Source organism: Octopus bimaculoides, chromosome 11, assembly GCF_046866305.1.
Source record: "Octopus bimaculoides isolate indiv1 chromosome 11, ASM4686630v1, whole genome shotgun sequence".
Classification (NCBI taxonomy): Eukaryota; Metazoa; Mollusca; class Cephalopoda; order Octopoda; family Octopodidae; genus Octopus; species Octopus bimaculoides.
In genome coordinates, this window is record NC_142938.1 from 43,673,909 (window position 1) to 43,695,162 (window position 21,254).

The 21,254-nt window shown below is 34.3% G+C and overlaps 1 protein-coding gene across 1 annotated transcript in view; it reads left to right on the forward strand.

Annotated features, from left to right (window-relative positions):
* Positions 1-21,254, forward strand: part of LOC106880322 (uncharacterized) — an 86,867-nt gene that overhangs the window by 59,872 nt on the left and 5,741 nt on the right. The window lies entirely within an intron of this gene.

The following is a 21,254-nucleotide window of genomic DNA, read 5'->3' on the forward strand; positions in this document are numbered from 1 at the left end:
ATCTTGTTTAAATAACAATTAGCCATCAATTATAAACAGCATGGGGTCAGCTAATAAATAAATACAGAAATAACAAAATGGTAGTAAGATAATTAAACACAGATGAACCAAAATTAAAATAGTCACAATAACTTAAAAATTAAATTTTAAAAAAAAAATTAAAAAAGGTCTTGTATATTTTGTTGGTTGTAACTATTCATACCAGTATGTAATTCCTGATGAGGAATCTAATTTTTATTTCATGAAGAGTTTTTGGTTTTTTTCTTTGGAATTAATTAGACTCCGAAACAATTTGTAGAATGTATATTGGTTCTGTACCAACTTGGATTTGAATTGAATTAAAGTTCATCTATACTTACAATTTTCCTTTCCTTATACTTCATTTTATATTAATAAATATATATATATATAATATATATATATATATATATATATATATATATATATATATATATATATATATATATATATATATACACACACACACACACACATCCATATACACATACATACATATATATTAATATATATATAAGGTAGTGAGCTGGCAGAAACGTTAGCACGCGGGGTGAAATGCTTAGCGGTATTTCGTCTGCCGTTACGTTCTGAGTTCGAATTCTGCTGAGGTCGACTTTGCCTTTCATCCTTTTGAGGTGGATAAATTAAGTACCAGTTATGCACTGGAGTCAATGTAATTGACTTAATCCCTTTGTCTGTCCTTGTTTATCCTCTCTATGTTTAGCCCCCTGTGGACAATAAAGAAATATATATATATATGCATATATATATATATATATATATATATATATATATATATATATATATATATAGTTGCAGGCGTGACTGTGTGGTAAGAAGCTTGCTTCCCAACCACATGATTCTGGGTTCAGCCCCACTGTGTGGCACCATGGGTAAGTGTCTTCTATTATAGCCTTGGGCCAACCAAGGCCTTGTGATTGGATTTGGTAGACAGAAACTGAAAGAAGCTCACCACACACACATGCACGCACGCACGCACGCACGCACGCACGCACGGACGCACACACACACACACACACACACACACACACACACGCATGTATATATATATAATGAAGAAGTAAATGGTATAATTATCCACTTTGTACAGCACAACTAGTTAGCACTCTAATAGAGCTTCAGGAGAATAAAATTAAGAAAGAGAGACCAAAATCCAAAGCTCAGTGTTCATATTCACTCAATCCATTTCAAATTGTCGGAATACTTCAGAATATACATAAGTGCATTCATATGCACAAGATATAGTAAAAATTCACAAGAATAAGAATTTATAAATATATAAATACATAAATGTTCTTGCGAGGTTGAATGTCTGTATTAGAATCAATGAGGAAGGTAGATGAGAAAGTTAGTATAAAATGATTTTGAGAGGAATCCTGAATAAGTGCAAAGTCTGACAGCCGTTTTGGGAAGATATAGGTTGGTATGGGCAAGCTAGCTCCAGCCATAGCAATCATCTATACTTCTCTCATCAGAGTTAAAAGATTAAAAGAGTTATTAAAATTTTTTAATTTTAAGAGACATGAAAGATTTGAGAATTTAAAAAAAACAAATGCTGTCGGATCATGCTGTTCATGTGTATGATATAATTAGAATTAAGGTTACAAGTTAAGATAAATTATGACGCTATATACTATAGTGTTTTAAGATAAATCCAAATATATGAAGAGTAACTAGGTTAAAATCCTATGGCTAATTATTTTGGGGAAAAAATTTTAAAGTTGATAAATATTTATGTTTACAAATAATAATGACATCTGATATCTTATTAAGTAAGCTTTTTTGTCGGCACAGAGTATGTTGATTGCTTCCATTGTGTACAATTTGCAGTTTTTAGTGTGTGTATTATATGGTGTAGTTTCCATTATGATAGACCAATCTAGACTGAATCCTTTATTGCACATTTTTCATTTATTATTGTGGGTAGCTAGGTGGTTGAATTTTTTTGTTTCGTTATTGATAATTGAATTTATGTGTACCCTATATCTAATCTTAAAATCAGTCGTACTTACTATGTATATCTTTTTAGGTTCATTAAGGGTTGAAACCGCAACTTTATGTATGACATTTCTCCTTAAACAGAATCCTTTTAAGGGACATAACTCCCTATTGCGGCAGTTACATGTTTCATTTCTATGCTCAGCCTTTCTATTTTTAATATCAGGGTTCTTCTTATTATTTTTCATGTTAAGGTCAGCTATATTATCATCTCTATTAATACTATTATTTCTAAGTTTAAGTCTATTGTTTGCCACGATTATAGATCCTAAATTGGGTGTGGTTGAATACGATAATTTAAGGCAGGACCTATTAAATATGGAATGATATTTATGGCCTAATGGGAAGTTCCTATCGACAATCCTAGAAAATAATTTAGGGAGGTTTCTGACCTGGAGGGAAAAAGGAGGTGTTAACCATATAATTTCCCGTCGTCTCCCTGAGTTGTACCTATTCTGCGCAGTATAATTATTGGTATTATAATTAAATAAATTATAGTATCTTCTAAAATATTGTTGGTTACTATATTCAGTGGGGTTGTTCATGGGAGGTATGTCGATGTCTAAATTTGCAATATTTGGAAAACGTTTGCCTAATTTATTTTTAAATATTGTGTTCTTAATATAATATATCTTCCTATTGAATTCACTGTCTTTTAATGCTGTATTATAAAAGGCTGCAGAATCATCAAAAATCTTTTCCCTTGCGGATAAGTTACAGATTCTTATTGACATACCTCTGATTATCCCCTTAATGACACTTTGGAGATGATTTGATAAGGCATGGATATACTTAATAGTTTTATTAGGTTTATTGTAAGGATAGAATAAGCCGTTATCTACATTTAATGTTAGGTCCAATATGTTAACACATTTAGTGACATTTTCAAATATAATATCTAAATTGTGTAACTTAAAAGATTTAATTACTCTTTTCCTTATTCTATCAGTTGCTTGTGCAGAGGAGCTGAATGTAGCGAATAAGGCATTCTCTCTATACAGACCTCTGCTGATATTAGGGAATTCTTCCTTAATTTTTGAAAGTAAGAATAGGCCAACAATATCTGTGACCTGGGCAGAGTCCATGCTTCCCATTGTAACATCAAAGTCATCATGTAGGTCACATTGGGTCCAAGTCCTATTTCTGAAGGATATCAGTGTTTTCCTTGCAGTAAAAATATTTTTCTTTAATGGTGTAATACCAGTAAAATTCTCCGCAAAAGTAATTGCTTTGTCAAGTAAATCAGGCTTCATAGATTGGTAGTAATTACTAATGTCAAATTGTATAAAGTGAGTTTTCCTTTTATTATTCAATGAGCAGAACCAAGTTATATCCAAAGTGGGAGGTTCGTGTTTCTTTTAACACAAGGGATAATTCTATCAATGATAGAATTAATAATTCTGTCCAAGTCAGATTTGGTTGGGCAGATTAGCCTAATGGTGGGTTTGCTCTCAAAGTTAGCTTTGTGGCCCTTAAAAGTGAAATGTGGGATTTTAGGGGCGTATGGTTCTGTCCTATCTAACAATTTTAGCTCCTTAATTAAATTGAAGTGTTTCTTATTAATTTCATTCAGTCTGTTATCGGCCTCTATTTTATGTTCAGAGTTCAATTCCTTCAGGATAAAGTTATTATAGGCATCGATAGGTAGTGAATATAGGTTTCCTGTTTTATCCAAAAGAACATGTAGATTATCAGATTTCATTATTTGAGAGATAATGTTGGTTAATTTCTTCTGGATGTGGTTAGTGATTCTCAAGAATTTTAATTTTTTTCACCATGTTAATGAGGTCTTTTTCCAGTCTCAGTAGTGCAGGATTGTGAGTGGGGTTTTTGTAGGTTTTCAGGTTATAATTATCCAATTTACTATTCAAGTGTTTCCCTTTGAATCATAGTAAAATGCTCTCCATCTCAACCTTTTGGTGAATTTGCTAATTCTCTGCAGTAGCATATTGGTGTACATATCCCTAGATGGAACCGGGATGTTTTTTATATATAGACCTAGGAATTGTCTTTCCATAAGTTGATATTGTAGGAAGTGCTCACCTTGAGCAAATGTAGAGTAATGAAGAAGTAAATGGTATAATTATCCACTTTATACAGCACAACTAGTTAGCCCTCTAATAGAGCTTCAGGAGTATAAAATTAAGAAAGAGAGAACAAAATTCAAAGGTCAGTGTTCATATTCACTCAATCCATTTCAAATTGTTGGAATACTTCAGAATATACATAAGTGCATTCATATACACAAGATATAGTAAAAACTCACAAGAATTTATAAATATATAAATATACAAAAATTTATAAATATATAAATACATAAATGTACTTGTGAGTTTGAATGTCCATATTAAAATTAATGAGGAAGGCAGATGAGAAAATTAGTATAAAATGATTTTGAGAGGAATTCTGAATAAGTGCAAAGTCTGACGGCCGTTTTGGGAAGATATAGGTTGGTATGGGCGAGCTAAATCCAACCATAGCAGTCATCTATATTTCTCTCATCAGAGTTAAAAGATTAAAAGGGTTATTAAAATTTTAAAATTTTAAGAGACATGAAAGACTTGAGAATTTTTAAAAAATGAATGCTGTGTCGGATCATACTATTCATGCAGATGATAGAATCAAGGTTACAAGTTAAGATAAATTATGACGCTATATATAGTATTTTAAGATGAATCCAAATATATGTCATATATATATATGTATGTATGTATGTATTTATATATGTATATATTTTTGTGTCTGTGTTTGTTCACCCACCATCACTTAACATCCAATGTTGGTGTGTTTATATTCTCTTAACTTAGTGGTTTGGCAAAAGAAACTGATAGAATAGGAGGCTTACAAAGAGTAAGTCCTGGGGCCAATTTGTTCAACTAAAGGTGGTGCTCCAGCATGGCCACAGTCAAATGACTGAAACAAGTAAAAGAGTAAAAGAATATATTTCTTGCAATATAGGTGCTACCCAGCACCCTCAGTCACAATTAGTGACAATTGAACTTTTCTTTTTTTCGTTTTATATTGTGTATTGCTGCCTTTGTTATTTTATATATATCATCATCATCGTTTAACATTCGCTTTCCATGTTGGCATGGTTTGGACGGTTTGACTGAGGATTAGCAAGTCAGGAGGCTGCACCAGGCTCCAATCTATTCTGGCAAGGTTTCTACAGTTGGATTCCCTTCTTAACTCCAACCACTCCAAACATGGCTTTTACATGCTACCGGCATGGGGGCCAATCAGGTGGCACTGATATTGACCACACTGAAATGGAGCTTTTTATGTGCCACCGGCACGGGAGTTTATCAGGTGGCACTGGTATCAACCATGCTTGAATAGTGCTTTTTTGTGCCACACACACACACACACGTGTGTATATATACATGTGTGTATATATATGTGTGTATATGACTCTCAACATCTGACACTGAATCATTGCCCCCCCCCCCTCCTCCCCTCAAACAATAACTCCCCCACCATTTAGTTTTGGAGGCTTTTCCCTTTTCCTTGCCCTTTCCTTTGTCTTTTGTTCTTTTCTTGTCTTGCAAGTTACTTGATGACCTCACTAGTGCTGGTGGCAAAAAGAGCACCCAGTATATGCTATAAGGTGGTTGGCATTAGGAGGGGCATCTAACTGTAAAAACCATGCCAAACCTGACATTGAGCTTGATGTGTTACCATGCAGTTCACTGGATCCTGTCAAACCATCCAATCCATGCCAGCATGGAAAACAGATATTAAATGATGATGGTGATAATACATATATGTATCATATATATATATATATATATATATATATTGACAAATGCTGATATATAATTTTTTACTGTAAGAAAACAGTAACAATCAAAAAAAGAACTGACTGTAAACCTAAAACACACATTACAGACTATATGATGCTGTAAATTACATGGTTTACTAGATCTGTCTATCTTATCTACTTTGTTCAGTGTTTAGTATTGCTTTTAGATCCTCTTCTCTTTCATCCTAACAATTTCATGTATGATTGCAATCACATGAATTATTCCCATTCTCAGTTATTGTTAAATGTGAGCCAGTAAATTTTACTACATTTACATTACATGTTAAAACGTTTCATTTCCAAATGTTAAACCATTTTGTATCATTTGTAAAAGGTGTGAACATTACTTCATTTTAGTTTCTTTCACTTGTTTTTATGAATTCTTGTGTTTATGCAAGAAATGAGTATTGGTAGAGAAACAAGTGGTGGAGTTGATAGAATCTGTAGTGTTCTGAACCACATGTTTGTAGCCTCCTGTTACAGGGTTCAAATCTTGCTGGGGCTTACTTTATCTTTTATCCCAAATAGTCATCAAACAAAGAATGGATTAACAAGGGAGCTTCTATGCAATTACTTGACTTACTAGAAATAATAGCCAGGTATCCCTAAAATAATAAAAGTATCCCTACCCTCTCAAAAGAAAAAGATTGGATGGTCATGATTGGAATGCCTTTGATCATAGATCTGTTCAGTAGGGTTGACGTGGGGCTAAACCACATCAACAATCTTTAATATACTGGTTGGTTTCTTTTAGCAATATACATCTTTAGCAATTGACTTTCTGCTTAGTCAAAAGAAATTCTTATCTGTATGGAATGCAATGAGTAAAAGAATGCTGTAAATATTTGCAGTTTTGAAGAGAAACGATTGAGTTAAAATATCTGATATGAGAACAAAGAAATAAGGCAGTATTTATTGTAGGAAGTGAAGCCATTATGTTGAAATGGTTGTAGCATTTATGCAAGTAGTATTGTGAGTGAAGAATGGATACAACTCAACTGTCTATCAACGGTTGAAGGTAATTTATGTTAAAGTTGGCATTGTTATTGTTGAGTTGTCTCAACACTCCTGAAGCATACCTGTAGCATAGAGGTAGCAGGTTAAATATATGGAAGAAATCCTCAAGCATGTACTATGTTTTAATTTTATCTGAGATCCACACTAGATAAATGTTTTACAGTTTTTAGTTAGTTATTATCAACTCTGACCAGATAAACTATATCATGCAGGTCAAATTTCTCAGTACAATCCACAAAACCATTGTGTCTACACCTCATGATGGAGCATCCTTTTCAATTGCCAGTATTTTGTTGTTTCTAGAGAGAAGCTGAATGTAGAACTTAACACAGTCTTCTGACTTGCCAGCTCTTGCCAAACCATCCAACCCATAGAAAGACGATGTTAAATGATGATGATATTAGTGTATAGCAAAGAGTGGAGACATGTTCTGCTGATGTCAATTATAATTAGACTGGTGCACATAGGTTTATCAAAGCTGTCATATATTTTGTCTGTAAGGTTTGTGAGGACTGTGGTGGCTGATTGTAGTCATTTGAAAATGTTGGAAATAAGAATGCAGAAGCTGATGATGTCACAGATGAATCTTTCCATTGCTATTATTTTTTTAAGGTGTACATAGGATGTTAAATGGTTTATATGATTGTTCTTTGGCTGGGTTTTTGTTGGGTTTTGAAATTGTTTTAACTTAATCCAGTTTCCAAGGTCTGTGAATTTATCCATATTGGTACAAATAATTTGTTGATGAGTACAGCAACCTTTCTGGGCCCTATGTGTTTTAAGTTTCTGAAGCCTTTGTATTTTTTGACTTCACTGGTTTTGGGAAAATTTTTGTTAAGTTTATAAAATGAGCTTATTGTATACAGGGCTCTGGTGCACTACAGCTCATAGAAAAAGGGTAAAAGAGGGGACAAAAACAGCAATAAGTCAAGTAAAGAAAGAAAGCATTGAAAGCCAAAATTTCATGCACAGTACATGGAATAAAACACAAAAAGACAGAAGAGTGAATAATAAATGAGTCATAGAGAGTGAAAGGTACACAGGCATGTCAGAAGTGTTAGCAAATTTTGAGAAGCATGGAATTTTTGAAGGATACAGTGTCTCGACACCTAACAACTGATGTGTTTATTCCATGCTTTGACAATTCTGGGTATAAAAATATGTTTCTTAAAATCATTGGCACTGTGCTGTTTCTTGATTTTATAAGCATGTCCACAGGTGGTAGTGATATTGAATTCAAAACAGTGGCTAAAATTGTTGTTGGAAAGATGGTGGCTAATCTTTTGGTCTTCTACCAAGGCAGCTGCTAGATATCTGTTTACTGCTGGAGTGTAGGTATTTTATCTGAAATAGTTATGAAAATGTTTTGTATAGTGTTTTATGGCTGTTTGGGATTTATGTTGTACATGTGTGTGTGTTTTCTACTTTGGTTTACTTTCTTTAGTTTATTATGATCGCAATCAGAATACTCATTGAACAATGCAGTTTTCCATGGTGTGGGAAGCAGTGTGGCAGTTGTGAATTGTTGATTCTTTTCATTTACACAAGAAACAATTCTGGTGAGTTGCAGCAGAGAGAGCTTATTTTTCAGTAGAAGATATCTTTCTAAGGTGGTAATTATATATTTTGATGACATTTGATATCAGGATCAATACTCCATCACTAGATGAATCTAGCTTTCTTCAACATCGTTGTCATCATTTCATGCCCATCATTCAAATGTCCACTTTCCCATGAATTTTTTTTCTGTGGCTAAACCCTCACCTGTTTCCAAGTGAGGTAATATTTCTTCTAGTCCTTCAAACTTGAATAGCACAATGACTAGACATGCTTTCATTGAAAACTGCAAAGGAATGACATCACTTGTAGGTTGGTGACATTTGTTGACAAATTCTCAAGTGATATTAAGACAGACATAAACACACACAAACATTTATATTTATGATGTTTTCCTTTTGGTTTCTATCTACCAAATCCACTCACAAGGCTTTAGTTGGGCCAGAGCTATTGTAGAAAGCATTTGCCCAAATTGCCATGCAGTGGGACTGAACCCAAAACTGAATGGTTAGGAGTGACCTTAACCACAATGCCTGTGCCTAAGTCAATCAGAGCTTTGTAAGTCACAGGTATCTGATACAGGCTAAAGTACATTTAAACTCTAAAAGGCAAGGTCAGACTCTCATTGAAGTTTTCAACTTGCAGGTGAGATTGCTTGATATAGATATACTAAACATTTATAGGGACTTGAATTCACATATGTTTAGCATATGTTAAGAATGTATTGTTTTTTAGTCACAAAATATTTTGTAGTTAAGGATTGATGCAGTTCTGATTCCTGGTTATGAGAAATATCTGTGTTTCTAATTACATTACATTTCAAGTATCTCATTTCAGTACAAACTACAGGTGCGTTTTTTAAGCTGTTAGCATAACAATTGGATACTACTGAGAATAAGTTGTAGATAAATGCACTGTGATATCATTAGCAGACAAATACATGGAAATGACTGATGGATAGAGGGAAAAAGAGAAAGTGTGAGAGAGAGAGAGAGATGTTTATTGTCATAGAGGGAGGAGAGTATGTAAATTTGAGTGGGTGGTGGTGGAGTGGAGGTTGGCAGTCATTTGGGTTGATGGAATGAGAACCAGAGGGAGTTCCAGTTCAAAACAGCCATTAAAGAAATCATGAGTTCAAATAATCATTATGTGGAGGTGTTAGAAAAACAAGGTGGAGAACCTTTGTTCTTTTTGTGTGTATATGAGTGTGCGTATGTGTGTGTGTGTGTAAATAGATACTTAGACAGACAGAGCAACAGACAGAAATGTAGACATGGCTGTATAGTTAAGAAGTTCAGTTCAGTTTCAAGTTCAGTTCCATTGCAATGCATCCTGGGAATTTCCTACTATAGCCATGGGCTGACCAAAACCTTCTAAGTGGATTTGTATACAAAAATTGAAAGAAGCCTGTCACTCACTACCATTTGCATTTATATATGTGTAAAATATGTGTGTGAGTTTACATTTGTGCTTTTTCAAAAGCCACTGAGCTGTTAGGGATGATTTCCACTCATCAAATCATCTGCTGGCTTTGCACATTTGAAAACACGTGGACAAAGGCCCTTACTTGAAAAGTGAGCAAGAGTTGATGACAAGAAGGGCATCTGGTTGTAAAATAATACCTCAATAATATGATTACAAATAATTAATGTATTCATCTCATCCTTGCTAGTATGGAAAAATAGACATTAAAAAAAGGACAAATGGATATCAATCAAGAATTTTGATAATCTCTGATGCATTGCTTTCAGGAAAGTGCTCTATAGTAAGTACAAAAACTTGTAGAAATAAATATATCACCATTAGAATAGACTTTTCTTTAACCTGTATTGTTGTAGTTCTTGTTGTTTAGCCCCAAATCAGTTTCTTTGAACAGACTTATTATGCTGGGCAACAAAAAAAAAATTTATTGTCTTCTACCCAGACAAATGGTGCTGTGCTAAACTAAATCAAGTACACTGATTCTGAATCTAAACTCAGAATTGCTGTAGCATGTCAGGATTTTGAATTTTGCACATAATTATATGGGAATAGTTAACTTCAAGGTAAATAATTATTATAATAGTATATTAGTACTGTATATAGTATATTTATGTTCAAGGCAAATAGTATTATAATATAATGGTACATAATATATTTATGTTAAGAGAATACTCACTTCATTTTTCATATGCTTGGTTCAGAAATGTTAGAGACACTTGCTCTTGCACTTATGTGTCGTGCTGGTCTCCCGTTATCGGAACCATCAGTAGTCACCTATCATGTGTGGATTGATCTGGCCTTGATACCTTGTTTCCATTTCAAATATGTCCTGGTGGAACTTCTCACTATACTCATCACTAATGGCACCAAGATTCATTGGAAAAAAATTGAGATGAGAATGCAAGAGGTGCATTTTAAGGGACATTTGGCATCCCGTTCTTTCATATGTTGTTTATTAAATCAGCATAGTTTCCAGCTCTATAATTTCCAAGGAAGGTACTGGAAGCCACAACCATCATGTGTCATTGCTTTTACAAAGTTTTTCATAAGGCCGAGTTTGATGTGAAGGGGTAGAAAGAAGATCTTTTGCAGGTCTACCAGTGGTATATGCTGCACATTGTACCAACCATGTGCTCATTTCTTTTAGGCCAGTCTTTTACAGTGTAATGATTGCTGTCATCGTGTCTTTTCCAAACTCACAAGAAGCACCTATTTTTGGTATATCCCAACTGCAATCCTAGGAGGAGGGAAATCACCTTTAAATCACCACAAATAGTCTACTTATGAACTAAATAATTAACTCCTTTCAGAATGAGTTCCATCGATTCATAAGTTTCTTCCATACCAACAACATGACCCACAGGAATGGAAGGTTTTTAATTACCATTATGTAACAACACAGCTTTGAGGCTAACCTTACCTGAGTCCATAAATAATCTCCATTCTTTAGCCACATGAACTTGTCCTAGTTTTTGCATGAGTGCATTAACAGCAGTACAGAAACAAGCGTTATTTTCGTGCTTGAAAAAGACAGATAAGTCTTCATGGCAAGAAAGGAAAATGGAAATCTTTGTACCTTGCTGTAGGAGATTCCGTTGCTGTTGTCTGGATCCCATAACTTCTGCCTTCTCCTTTGACAATGCTAGTTCTTTTAGTTCTTTCAAATCTTCATAATTAAATAAGTGTGGCTCATTTTTCTTAGAATCAACTACATGCTCTTCACCGATAGGAGAATCAGGGGGTCCATCGTGCGATGTATCAAGGTCTTCAAGTAAATCATGTGAGAAGGTAACTGGGACAGGGTTCTCAAAGTCTTGTGGGACTGGTTTTAGAGCCAATTTACAATCTGCATACACAAATTTTGCTTTGGTTTTCTTTGAGAAACCACTAATATTAGTCATGCAAAAGTAACAGAGACATGATTGGTTGGCTCACGCCATACCATTGGTACAGCAAAAGGGTTTTCCTTCCATTTTCCATTCAGCCACTGTGTAAGCCCTGAGTAACACACGGTGCAGCATATATGAGGTGCCCACCTCTTATCTTGGTCCCCAACTTTACACCTGAAATAATATTTATAGGCAGTTTTTAATTTGATGGCAATGTTCTTCTGCTGGTCATGCAAAGCAAATTTTCCACAGACATAAGAGTTTTCTGGGTAATTCACACAACCTCTCCTTTTCATGATCTAACACGATGAACATAGTTAAAACAGTAATCACGCAGTGCAAGAGAAACGCATACCACATGTGACAGCAGCACAAATGAGAGTTACCAAGAAAATACTGATGTATTTGGTGCTTGCACCCAATACGTCAGCACCATCTATTGGTAAACTAAATAATAAACTTTCTCATCATTTGTTTTATTGCTGTTATTTCTTTAATTTTGAATTAAGACCACTTTCATTTTAGAAAATTTTATAATACAGCCTATATCTAGTTGAAAGTATAGTTATAATCTTGTGCATGCACATAACTCAAAATCCTGATTTGCTAGAACAATTCTGAGGGCAGATTCAGAAACAATATCCTCAAGTTAGTCTAAAGCACATGCTTTTACACCAGTAGCAAAATATTTGTTGACCATCTTACTCTTCTGTATAATCAAGAACTCTGTTCATTATTTATAATTGACGGATATTTGTCCTCATCTTGTTCCTCCAGCTTTCATCAGGTGTCTTGAGAAAATTTCAAACCTGGGTTCTCATTCCTAAGGTATTTTTTGATGTTATCATTATTATTATTATTCAGGTCACTGCCTGAAATCGAACTTGGAATCTTGGGGCTAGTAGCCCACGCTCTTAACCACTATGCCATATGCCCATGGGCAATTATGGAGTGAATTTTAGGGCTTATAAATCTAATAATTTTTCCTATCCTTCTTTAATACCAGTTCCCATATGCTATTCATATCTGCACTCGGTCTGCTTAGGAGGTTGTTGTGTCCTAGCATATGTTGTCTAATGGGCTTTTTTTTTAAACACAGTTGGATAAGATATGAAAGAGATTTGACTGTTATTTTTTAGCAAAGTGAGTGGCCACATAAAGATGGTCTCTTAAAATTACTTATGACCGTAGGTCTTTATTCATGGTGTTGTGTTATAAGATATGGTTATTTTGATGTACTGAATTCTTTAGTTTCCATGGTGTGTTCAGAGTCAAGAGAATGCTTGACACTTAAACCAACACCCAATAAACAGTGGAAGCAAAATGACATCTTTTTATATTAAGCTACGTTACTTGTAGAATGTCATGGTTCTGACACCTCCTTATAGCTTAGAAACCATTAAACTTCTAAAAGTTAATCCATTTTTGTCAACAATTTGGATTGTATCCCTGAGATTCATTCCAGTGCAAGACTTCAGTTTAAACACTTAAGATGTACCTATGCATACTGAATTTGTTGATTGCTACCATCATCATCATCATTGTTGTAATGTCTACTTTTCCACACTTGAATGGATCATGTAAGACTATGTTTGAGCAGAATTTTCTCTTGTCAAATACCCTTTCTGATGCCAAGCTTCACCTATTTCCAAGCACCCAGACTGTCAAACGAATGAACAGTCTGAACTTACTTTCATAGAGAACTGGAAACAAATGACACCATTTGAATGAACCTTTTGTTTACAATCAACATATGCGTGTTGACAAGGGGAAATATGAACTCACCCAAGCACACACATACATGTGTGTGTGTGTGTGTGTGTGTGTGTCTGCATGTATGGTAGGCTGAACCATATGGAAGCACCCACATTGGTTCAAGGCAGAGACAATCTAACACTTTGGTGATAAAAACGAATAGCTTCAGAGCATATGATTGATGACAGATGACAGCTAGAACACCAACAAACTCAATTGGTTTGTTTGAACTGAGAATAGATGACAGTACTCTGATAAAACAAATAAAATTAAAACAACTCTGAAGTATTTGAAGGTGATATATTAAGAGGATTTATGTAACTTAAGCCTGGAAATAACTTTGTAAATTCATTTCTTCACTTTTATCATAACTCTTTTTAAACCTTTACCATTCAGATTACTTTGTTAAATGTAATACTTCTTTATTCACATTGTTTTGAATTAATCATGTATTGTCTCGTAGCTTAAAGATTTCAATAATCTGATTGTTTATTTTTAGAATGACATTGTAGGCTAGGTGTGAGAAGCTGGATCTGACTGGTTTGAACATAAAACAGGTAGAATATTTGGCCCAGTAGTTAGGGCAGCGGACTCGCGGTCATAGGATCGCGGTTTCGATTCCCAGACCGGGCATTGTGTGTGTTTATTGAGCGAAAACACCTAAAGCTCCACAAGGCTCCGGCAGGGGATGGTGGTGAATCCTGCTGTACTCTTCCACCACAACTTTCTCTCACTCTTTCTTCCTGTTTCTGTTGTACCTGTATTTCAAAGGGGCCAGCCTTGTCACACTGTGTCAAGCTGAATATCCTCAAGAACTACGTTAAGGGTACACGTGTCTGTGGAGTGCTCAGCCACTTGCACGTTAATTTCACGAGCAGGCTGTTCTGTTGATTGGATCGACTGGAACCCTCGACGTTGTAAGCAACGGAGTGCCAACAACATGGTCGATTTAAATGCTAAAGGGTTAATATTTTGTATGGAAGGTTATTTGCAAAATACTCTCTGTTAGTGTACTTGTGTATGGAAGAAAGAGAGAGAGAGAGAGGAATACATATATAGACATTATGTATCTCCATGATTTACCCATAACTATAAAAACCATTATAACTCCTTTTCGATGCTTCACTTCATTCAGATATTCATGTTGCCAAGACATCAAGCTTTTTTTCTTTTTCATCTTACTATTTTGTTATTCATTCAAAAAGGTTTTATTCACACTTATTCTGAGATTATCCTTAACCAGGCAGGTGCTTACATCAATTACTTCAACATAAACTACATGTGTGTGTTTCCTGTTAGTTACATAGTTTAGTTATTAGCCAAGCTTCTCAATGCTTCGATGTCATAACCTGACAGGGTTTTTTATTTTTTGTGTTAGCTATTTACTGACTATAACATTAAAGAACAACAATAAATTTTGTATAAAGGAAGTATATAATATATATTGCAAACATGTGTTTACATATAGTTTTCATTTCATATTTAATGATCGAGTTGTTTTTTCATTTATTTTTGGGTGGAGGGAAATAGCTTAAAGAATTTTTGTAACGAAGTTGTCATGATAATGATGACACTGTGATATTATATATATATGTGTATATGTGTGTATACGTATCTGTATATATGTATGTATATGTATGTATCTGTGTATAGGTATATAAGTATGTGTGTATATATATACATATATATATATATATATATATATATATATATATATATATATATATATATATATATATACATGTGTGTGTATAAATATAAACAAACTAACATTTGTTTTTTATAAGTGCTAAAATGTATATTGTAAGATACAAATAAAATAGTTTATTTTCAGACTCAGAGATGTCATTAGAACAGCAGAAACATTGGGTAAATTACCCTTACAAAGTGGAAAAATTTGTTAGCAAATAGCCATGGGACTCAAGCCCACATCTCTTGAAGACTCTAGCCAAATGCTTTACCATTAAACTAAACAGCCCGCAGATAAATTTATAGCATCTAAAAAGCAGATTAATCTGTTGGTAGGCAGATTAGCTTAATGGTAAAGCACTTGGCCGGTGTCTTCAAGAGATGTGGGTTCAAGTCCCATGGCTGTTTGTTAACAAACTTTTCAGCTTTGTAAGAGTAATTCACCCAATGTTTCTGCTATTCTAATGGTGTCTAAGCATTCAAAAATAAATTATCATCTTATTTGTATATATATATATGTGTGTGTATACATGTATGTATGTACATTTTTCCTTTGAGTTTTATTTAAGTTCTTGAGATAGTTCAAGTTGGTTGCTAACAAAATGACAAGGCTTAAGAAAGTCTAAGTGTATGTATAATGCAATATGTATGTATGCGTGATGCAATATGTACATATGTATGATGCAATATGTACGTATGTATGATACAATATGTATGTATGTATATGTACTTAAATTTTCTTTGTATTTTCCTACTCTTCTTCAGCTACTACTCTTTACCTATGTTTGAAATTGTGTCAAATAGCTGAAAGTTATATTAAATTTCATAGGCTAAAAAGTGATTAAATCTAGAAACTTGATTACCCTTTTGTTACCATATTTTTATTGAAATACACTGCATTTGTGTCAATCATTATTGAAAATTATGAAAAATTTAGTAAAATTACTTTGTCATTATTAAGCTGATGTTTGGAACCTAAAATGAAAGTTTGATCGATAGTTTTTAATTTAGGTCACTTTAACTCTTCAGCATGTAAACAGACATATCGACAAAACTATTCTATCTATTTTATGTTCAAAGCAGTCAGATCCTGCTTCTCACACCCACCCTATAATATCATTCTAAAATAAACAATTACATTGAAATCTCTTAGCTTCCTAATAATGCATGATTAATTTTAAATAATGGGAATAAATAATCATTACATCTGAAGAGCAATCTGAATGGTAAACATTGAAACATGAGATTCTATGTCATAGATCCAGAGCAGTTTCAGGTAGGTTGGTATTAAAATGGTCAAATTAAATAGGGATTTTTAATTTTATTGTTCGAAATTAATGATTTTTTTAAATTTAATTTATTAAACCTTTTCCTCTTTTACTTTTACATGTTTCAGTCATTAGACTGCAGCCATGTTGGGGCACTGCCTTTATTGGTTTCTTTTTTCTTTCTTTGGTGAGATTGAGCCCCAGATCAGCCCTACTGAAGCTAGAATGATCAAAGCCATTCTAGCTGTTGCCAGCCCTTTCTTTTCTTACTTTTTTTCTCTTTTGTTTAGGCATGATATATCCATCCCTTTTTTTAAGATTAACATGAGGAAGATTTGGGTCCTATTCCTAGCAGTGTGAGTGACTATGTGAAAACTCCTTTATTGCTTTGTTAATGTTTTCTTTTTGTGAACGATGTGTGTTTGATACAACAGTAAATTTATGTTGGAAATACTTTGTGCTGCAGTTTTTATCTTTCAGTTAAAACAATTTTACTTACTGCAATAAAATCTTCAGTAAAAAGTATAAATGTAAGGCGGTGCTCCAGCATGGCCACAGTCAAGTGACTGAAACAAGTAACAGCTAAAGGAAATCCACCATCAACCTGTGTTTTACCTCCACTGATACTATAACATCCACCTCTTCTCAGAATGTGTTCACACTATGTTACTTGCACCTAAATCTACTTGATACATTCATCTATTCTTTACATCACTCCCCTTCTCTTTGCATCTCATCTTCCAGACTCTATAATGGTTTCTGATTTAGACACAAGGCATGCAGCTTTGTGGGGTGGGGATAACTCAATACCAACTCCATATCATCAAGCCTAGTACTTGACTGGTACTTTATATTATTGACCCTGAAATGATGAAAGGCAAGTTGACCTTAGCAGGATTTGATATCATCTCAGACTTTTATTTAATCCTTCTTCCACAGAAATACATCCCTCTGAAATTTCATTTCATTCCATTTCTTTCTCTAACCACCAAATTACACTTCAAACTGGACACTAAGCAGACTAACCTCTCTCTCTTTCTCTCATCTTTATGTTCCAATTTATGAGAACAAGCTTTGGTCATTACTTCTCTTTTTCCTTTTTTTCCCCAATGCATTTACAAATGTTTAGAAAACAAAATGAGTCAACTCTATGGTTTCATTAAGAAATCATTATTCTTATCTTTTCTGTTTAATAAATGGCATTTCTGTAAGTACAATCTCCCAATAGAAATCTCAAAGTTTTGGAAGACACTTTTCATTTGTTTGCATAATATGGCTGTGTATGTATGTATTTGTGTATATATATATATATATATATATATATATATATATATATATATATATACATATATACATATGTTTGCATGCAATATGTGTTTGCATGTATACTTATGTATGAATGTATGTATCCGTATGTATATGCTTGTGCTATGTGTATGAAGCAATTTTTTAATGCAAGAAAGAGAATGAGAAACTTGGAAGATTATTTCAGAGATTGAAGTGTTGCATAAAAGAATAAATACATTGATAGTCATCTGTAAATAACGAATATAAACTACTATGCAATAAGAACTAGTAGTAGTAGTAGTAGTAGTAGTAGTAGTAGCAGTAGCAGCAGTAGCAGTAGTAATATAAGGCTTTGGTTAGTTATGAACTTTTCGTTATGCAGAGTTTTGAACATTTGCTGTAATGTTTTTCAGATATTTCTAGCTAATATATCATTTTATTGATTTCCTTCTTATCAGTTTGCTAAGGATTTGGGGTAACAAAAATAAGAAAAATAAAGTAGAAATAAATTGTTTTATCGTTATCAACATCATCATCATCACCATCATTGTTGTCGTGTTAATGAAGCCCATGCTTGAGTAGAAAATTGGTTTTGACTACAATGCCATGGATGTGTTAAAAGAGTAAACCTTGCTGGATACCATTAGTACTATCTCTGATAGAATCTTTCTCTGGAAGTTGGAAAAAATTATCTGTCCCTACAAGCAAGCTATTAATTTTGAAAGAATAATTCTAGTGAGCTTCTAGCAAACTATGACTATGACCAAGTTTTTAATTTTGCTTAAGACATATCTCTTTAGGTTTGACTCAAACTTATAAAATGCAGTCATTGTAAATAGTTTTGAGAGGAAGCAACCCACTTGTAAGTTGTAAGTCTCCAGTGGGGCCTCAAAGGGTTACAGGCCATATTTATTTCATAGTAACCATACAGTTGCAGCTGAGTAAGTTATTTGGTTGCTGTCACCAACACTGCACTCTGTCCCTGCCAAAGATATATAACTTCTTAAAATCATAGTCTACTTCCAACAAATAAGGCAACTTCATACAAGAAAACAGCTCACTGCAGTAAACAACAGGATTTCAGTATGTCATATTTATTCATGTATATTCATGTTTAGTATGTACTTGTGTATAATGCACAGATCTAATTACAGGCAATGAACTCCCAGAAAAAATATCTCTCATGTATAATATACATTGACTTATTCTTTAGTATTATGGTATATGGAAAAAAAGAGAATTTTGTCCAGATTTATTATAATTACTGTACATAACACATTGAAGAAGTTGACACATACTAAGCAAACTTTGCCAGAAGCATCACTGCAGGGTTTATGGTATCACAACAACAGTGATGCCTGTGTGGCTATAGCAGTCACGACCAATGGATGATGATGACAAAAACAATGACGACGACGGCACAGCTTAAACCACCTTGCTTCTAGAATCATACAACAGCAACTGTTATTCTTGACTACAACAACATCTCATACAACCTGTTGAATTATTTTATTGTAAATATTTCTTTTCTATTGTTGGCTGTAAGAACAATACATTGTTCTATTTAACCATAAATAAACATTTTTGTTCTTAAAACAACTTTCAGATAGAATTACTATTCTTGCATTCATCTATACCAACTTAACCAAATCAATACACTGGTGACAACCAAAATTCAGAAATATTATTTACATTTAACCCTCCCTTAAAATTGCTTTTGCTGTTATTTTCTCTGTGTGTATAGGCATCGAAGAAGATTCCTTTAGGTTGATTAATCTTCACATATTTCCTGGTCTTTGGTGATTTTGTTTTTGTTTTTTTTTTCTCTGTTTTTATATGCTTTTTTTACAATTCACTGGATAAGAATTTGAATGTTAGTGGTTTTGTATATTCTAAATGAATTAGGATGACAGGTCAAGTTAAAAGGATGCCAGATGAACAGCCAAGTGGTCAGCTTTGTGTATTCTATCAACAGTGCTGTGTACCTGGCCAAGATATTAAAATTACCAATGACCCAATGTACTTAGTTGTAAATAGGCACTGTGGATTAGGAACAATTCTCAAATGAAGGATTCATTAGCTTCCATTGCTGCATTCAGCTATTCATGTGAGAATAACATGGAAAGAAATGGTTTGTAGAAGACAAATCATCACTAGATCTGTACTACTTGGAGTCTTGTACTGTTCGGGACATGTTATATTCTACTTTTATCCCTGTACAGGTGGAAAACCTCATTATGTCAATCACTCTTATAAGAAACAGGATGGGACTATTATCTGTTTAGTTTAATACAAATGAGATAAAGTGTTTTGTCAGAAGGTCCTGATAATCTACATTATCATCATCATCATTTAACATCTGTTTTCCATGCTGACATGGGTTGGATGGGTTGACTGAAAACTGGTAAGCTGGGGAGCTGCAGCAGGTTCCAATCTGATTTGGCAGTTTCTACAGCTGGATGCCCTTCCTAACACCAACCACTCCAAGAGTGTAGTGGGTGCTTTTTATGTGCTACCACCACATCAGCATCGGCCACAACTACAATCTCACATGGCTTCACAGGTCTTCTCAAGCATGGTATATTGTCAGTGGTCTCGGTTACTAGTCCCTGCCTCCATGAGGCCCAAAGTTCAAAGGGTGCTTTTTACATGCCACCAGTATGGGTGCCAGTTACATGACACTGGCATTGGCCATGACTACAGTTTCACTTGGCTTCACAGGTCTTCTCAAGCACACTATATCGCCCATCATTTGAAGGCCCTTTTTATGTGCGAGTTACACAATACTGGCATCAGCCACAACTGCGATTTCACTTGGCTTGATATGTCTTCTCATGCACTGCATATCACCAAAGGTCTCAGTCCTTGTCATTGCCTCTATGAGGCCCAACATTCGAAGATCAGGCTTCACCACCTTGTCCCATGTCTTGCTGGGTCTACCTCTTCCACAGGTTCCCTCCACAGTTAAAGATCGGCTCTTCCTCACACAGCTGTCCTCCCCATATGCATCATGTGACCATACCAGTGCAGTCATCTCTCTTGCACATTACATCTGATGCCTCTTATGCCCAAATTTTCTCTCAAGATGCTTATACTTTGTCATACATGCACACTGACATTGCACATTCAGCAAAGCATACTAGCTTCATTTCTTTCAAGCCTTTGCATGTCCTTGGTGGTCACAGCCCATGATTCACTGCTGTGTAGCATGGCTGTTCACACACAGGCATTGTACAATCTGCCTTTCATTCTAAGGAAGAGGCCCTTTGTTAGCAACAGAGGTAGGAGCTCTCTGAACTTTACCCAGCCTATTCTTATTCTAGCAGCTACCCTCTTGGAGAATCCACCTCTGCTACTGACTTGGTCACCTAGGTAATGGAAGCTGTCAACTATTTCTAGTTTTCTCCCTATTTTATTGTGAAGAATGATTCATCTTTGTTTCTTTTTGTTATTAATTTTATTTCTGATTTT